The sequence below is a fragment of the Tamandua tetradactyla genome, chromosome 13 (assembly GCF_023851605.1).
Source record: "Tamandua tetradactyla isolate mTamTet1 chromosome 13, mTamTet1.pri, whole genome shotgun sequence".
Lineage (NCBI taxonomy): Eukaryota > Metazoa > Chordata > Mammalia > Pilosa > Myrmecophagidae > Tamandua > Tamandua tetradactyla.
The window spans coordinates 32,781,558-32,787,557 of NC_135339.1; positions in this window are offsets into that span (position 1 = coordinate 32,781,558).

Sequence of the window (6,000 nt, forward strand, 5' to 3'; positions counted from 1 at the left end):
TGTCCCCTAGAATACAAGGAAGATTCAGGGATGGTGGAAAATAACCCCACAGACCAGTATTCCAGAATTATAGCTTTAATTTCACCTAGATGTCACTGCACATCCAAACCGGTCTTCTAGGACTGGCAAAACAGGGGAAAGGAATATAAACTCATCAGAAACATGTTTTCATTAATTGATTCCATACACTTTTCTATTCATAGATATTGACCACTTGATTAATTATGATTAGGGTTAAAGCTATGAGTTTTGCTTATATCTGATTTCATTTAATATTTTTAGAACACCAATCTTTATATAATTATATTTTAAATATTATTTACAGGCATGGGTATCTGTTTATCCAAAGCATTTGTATTTTCAATGAAAAGGCAATGATTAAATATAATCAAGAAAAGTCTTTAAAAAGGAACACACATCACTTTGAACCTCTAATTCCTTCTACAAAAAGAAAAAAATCTGACAGAGTCTCATTTATTTATTTTTCATATAAAATAGACCAGATTTCTCTTTCTAACTAGCTGGTTCCCTAATTTGTGAATATCATTGGATAGTCATCGTTAGTTTTTAAATATAATAATAGGCTCTGATGACAAAGTGAATTATTTTAATTATTCTAGTAGCTTCAATACGGAATCAGTCAAAAATGAATAATGAAGTGTAAAATTGTCAAAATATCTTGGTTTGGACAAAAGAAAAGCAGACACTTCTTGAATCCTGTTGTCATGTTATGCTCTTAAAAACAGTACCTATAATTCAGACAGTACTCCTACTGACTTCTTCGTGAACACTGAAGAATTCTGCTTCAAATAGAGGTAATTAGTCAGTGATTAAGAGACAGAGAGTAATTAGCACAAAAGAGAAATGCCTTTGTTTGTATAAGAGCTGCCAGTCCAACAGAAAAGAAGCCTTAGGAGAAAACTTTTTGAAGAAGTAGCTAAAGTTTTAAGGTTAATTGATTCCAAAGTTAAAAGTTCAAAACTATCAGCAGAAAAGTACAAAGTAAGGCAGTGTAAGCAAACCCTGCAATGTGCTGTTGGCACTGCCTAAAGCATTTTTCCCCACACCCTTGGTTGGCTGGCCCTCATCATTCAGATCTACTCATTAAATTATTTCTTCAGAGGGGGTTCCCTGATTATCCTAGGTAAACTAGCCCCCATCCTGTATGCTTTACTCTTTTACTCATACCATTTATCAGAATCTGAAATTATATTACTAGTGCATTTTCTTTTGGTTGATTTATCTGTCTCTCCCACTAGAATATGTTTCATGAGAATGGAGTTTTTTTGTTGTTGCTATTTATTTTTAAATCATTTTCACAGCTGTATCTCCAGTGCATATACTAATGTTTGGCACATACTAGGTGACCAATTAAATATTTGATGAACAATTCTAATGCATAATACCTGAAGAAGCCTCTTTGTTTACAAAGATCTCTCCAGGAGTAAAAGATTTTCTTCTTGGAAGCCCCTGTTTGAGCTTTTCAGGGATGTCTGGAAATAATGCTTATAATCAATGTGCATTATTCACCTGATGCTTCATTAACCAGCCCAAATGGCAACTCCTCTTGGAAAATGTCCTATTAACCAGAATTAATCAACCCCTCAGCTGTGCTCTGAAAGCCCTTTGTTCATTGGTGCATGTGTCTCCTTTGATAGAGTGCCATTCTGTGATGAAGATTATGTACAATTTGTCTTTATAATTGCTTCAGTACTTAATACTCCATGTAGCATCGGGACCTAAGAAAATCATATTGGATGAATGAATAACTCATAGCATCACAAGACCCAAACTCTCTTCTAATGAAAGCCTTCTCCCTTCAAGTATGTAATGAAGACCTCTGCCTAACATCAAAGCTGCCTGAATGCAAAAGCCTAGCTCCTTAATCTGCCCTACTTTTCTCTATTGTTTACTGCAGAGCCGTTGCTCTATCTGGAGGATCCAGGAAACTACACCGTTTTCACATTTACTTTGCAAAATAAACTGTTGTCACTTAGTTATATACTTTGAACATATGGGTTCCCTGATAAAATAATCAACCACAAAATTAATCAAGCCTCTAGTCCAGCTGCCAATTTCCAGGAAATACCGAGGACAGAAGAACATGATCAACTGCACTGTAAATACTCAAAGAGCAACACTTGACTGAAGCAAACTCTCAAAGACCCTAGGTTTTTTATCAACAAATAAAATGTAAGGAAAATAAAGGGATATATATCAAAAAAGAATTGCGATAGCGATGTTTTTTTTAAATGCTCAAGACTGAACCCTAGGGGATTCATATTTTACTGATAAAGCTACTATTTTGCCTGTTTCCTGTTTTTAAATCTGACACTTGTTGGTTACTCACATGTCAGGAGTGTGGCTAATTTTGGAGGCAGAGAAGGATCAGAGCACATGGAAGAGTTTCTGGAAATGTGCCATTTCTTCACCTGGCTTTAGGTTATGAGATGCATAAGACAAAATTATTTTACAAGTAAGCTGGGATAGCTCTATGCTTACCTCTGTGGATACCTGGAAGTACGGTACAGACTCTTGGCCAAGATTAGAATGCCTGGACTAACTCATGATTTTCCATGGCTATTTAAAGCTCTAAACTCCCCAGCTGGCACCTGGGGCCAGCTAGTTTATTGATGACATCTGGTATAATACATAAAGTGCTGAGTTTGGCCTTAGCGTTCCTGAAAACAAGATTTCTCACACACATCTTGGACATTCATTACCTGGAGGCAAAATTCATCCTTTGTGACTCATGAAGGACCATGGAAAGCTGTGCCTAGAAATCTGTTGGCACTTGATGTTTGCCTGTGCGTTCTGTTTCCTGCCCTATTATATCCTCTGCCTCTGTTAAAGCCTTCTGTGAGTGGCTCAGTGGAGCCCTGCCAATCCTTTCAATTATCCAAGCCTGTGTAGCCATTGCCGAAGACTATTGTTTTGTTTTGTGTAGTTTTCTTTGTATGATTTACATTAAAAACCAATGCCCCTACCTGCCCTCTGCCAGTCACTATTCCCTACAAATGTTGACTATCATCACTTTTCTACCTACTACTTTTGCCTATTTTTAAATCTTACCTAAATGGAATAAAAAAATATAATCTTGGGTGCATAGGTAGTTCAGTGGTTTGAATGCCCGCCTTCCAAGTGGGAGACCCGGATTTGATTCCCAGACCATGCACACCCCCACCTCAAAATATATATATATATGTAATCTAGTGTCTTGCTTCATGAATTGCTTCACGAACTCTAACTGCTGTATACACTGTATGGTATTCAATTGCATGAATATCACAAAATGTATTCACCTACTCTACTGCTCATAAACATAAGTGGTGTTTCCAGTTTCAAGCGGTGATGAGCACAGTGCTGCCACAAACATGCATGAACATATCAATTGGTAATAATATGTATACATTTCTCTGGGATACAAACCTAGGAATGGAAGTTCCATTTTTCTGACTTGTTTAAGAAAATTTTGCCTGTCCTAAAATTATTCACCTAAGCTTAATTCTAAAAGTCTGTTGTGATCTTTTAATATTCAGATCTCATTCCATCTGAAATTGGTATGGGATGAGAGTCAAAATACGTTTACTTTTCTACATGCATATCCAATTGACCTAGAGCATTTCATTATTTATTGGAAAAATTATCCTTAACCTACTCCACTTTTATGGCATCTTTGCAAAAATCAATTTATCAATTTAGATTGATAATGCCTGCAGGCATTTGTTAATATTTTCTTTTCAAAAGCCCTTTTTCTTCTGTCCTTCTGTGGTGATCTAATCCTGCAGAAACATTTCTAGAGAAGCTTTATCTGAAATCCTAGTTTAATTGAATATATATTTTGGTTTGGTATAATTGAGAGCATATTTTTTCCATAAAAACTGAACTTGTATAAATAGAATCAAAAGAAAAAAACTAAAAAAAAAAATTGAACTTGTACAAACGTATACAACTCCGTCTGAGTGCTGCCAAAATAAATTTGGACTTATCTGTTTTATTTGTACTACATGCATTTGATAAATGTTAAGTGTTTATTCAGTAATAAATATCTGTTAACTGAATGGATGGTATGAATATATGGTTTATTGAAAGAAAAGAGAGTATCAATTAGAAGGGAGTGTTTACCATTCACAAAACCCCCATAAATATTGTTTATCTCTCACCAGATTTTTATACATATTAACCGGCAGGGAGAAGGTTACACTCCCTGAGAATTTTGAGAAGAATTGTTCTTCTATTTTTCCATTTAAGTTCCAGACTTCTACGTTTTAACACTCTATATACCCAGGGCAAGACTGATAAAATCTTTTGAAAGAGAAAGAGCTTTATATATGTCTAACTAGAAGGTCACCCCAGAGAGGCATGAAAAATTTATGTTTCTTCTTTTATGACTTGGCTTATCATGTCTCTAACTCACCTCTATTGTTTTATTTAAGTGATTCATAAGGATTCTTGAAGTGTATTTTGTATATTTTTCTTTGACATATAAATTTGTTTTATTTTGTCAGTTTTGATTTGAAATGGAAGTATTTTTTTTAAAATCTCCAGCTATAAAAATAAAAGATACCTAAAGAGGAAATAAGTTGATCCTTTTTTAATACTGAAGGTTTCATATTAAAAAGTGTTCCACAAATATTTAGCAAATAGAATGTCAGGCACTGGGGATAAGATGACAAAAAAGGGAGAGATATTTCTTATGCTCGTGGAGCCAGATTTCTAAATACAAGAAATGTTTATTGGTTCCAAATATATTTGTGGGAAACATTTGTGTGCTTAGTACTGTGCTTACATGCATCACTTATATGTATGTAAGCCGTGGATTAATTTTTAATATTTAAAATGTATCTATAATATATAAAAATAAATGTTCTAATGTGAATTTCATATGTATCACCAAAAACTCTGTCCTTAAACACTGAACATGAATAACTTAAATGAAATATAAGTTCTTTAATAACTGGCTATATGACTTAAACCTACTTTAAAAGATTCTGTCCAAACTAGGACCTTTGACAAAGCTTACAAGATATTTCTGACTCTATGGGAATACTTGAAAAGAGTAGAGAAGTTATTATTCATGTTTCATATTCAAAGCCTATTCAATATAAATTTGTAAAATATAAAAAATGCGCATCTTTAATTAAAAAGAACATTTAAGGTGTAAAATGTGCTCGACTTCAATGACACTATTGGAAAATAATTATTTCAAAAACAACTTATCTTTTAAAAAGCTGGCAAACTACCAAGATCTTGATTGCTGTAAGCAATTTTCTAACTGCTTTAGGCAGATAATTTCAACAAAGAAAAATTAATTTCAGTCACATAATAAGACTCATCTTCTTTCCAAAATGGAATATCTTCTGTAACATAGTTCTTATACATTGTATTAACAATAGGAATTTGTGAGTCGATTCTGAATTCATCTTGAAAAGTCCATCATGAGATTTGGAATGATAATTCTTACCATGTTGTTCCAGTTTGCTAGCTGCCAGAATGCAACACACCAGAGACGGACTGGCTTTTAATAAAAGGGGATTTATTTAGTTAGTTCTTCAGAGAAAAACCAGCTAACTTTCAACTGAGGTTCTTTCTTATGTGGGAAGGCACAGTGCAATCTCTGCTGGCCTTCTCTCCAGGCCTCTGGGTTCCAACAAGTTTCCCTGGGGTGATTCCTTTTGCATCTCCAAAGGCCTGGGCTGAGCTGTGAGTGCTGAGATGAGGTATGTTGAGCTGCTTTTGCTGTGCTACGTTGAGCTCCCTCATTTAAGCACTAGCCAGTTAAATCAAACATTACTCATTGCAGCAGGCACACCTCCTAGCCAACTGCAGATGTAATCAGCAACAGATGAGGTTCACATACCACTGGCTCATGTCCACAGGAATATAACTAGGCATCTTCACCTGGCCAAGTTGACAACTGAATCTAACTACCACACATGCTAAGATTTTATCCTTTTTCCTCTGTCAACCTTTCACCAGGACTATGCACTTGGCAACAGA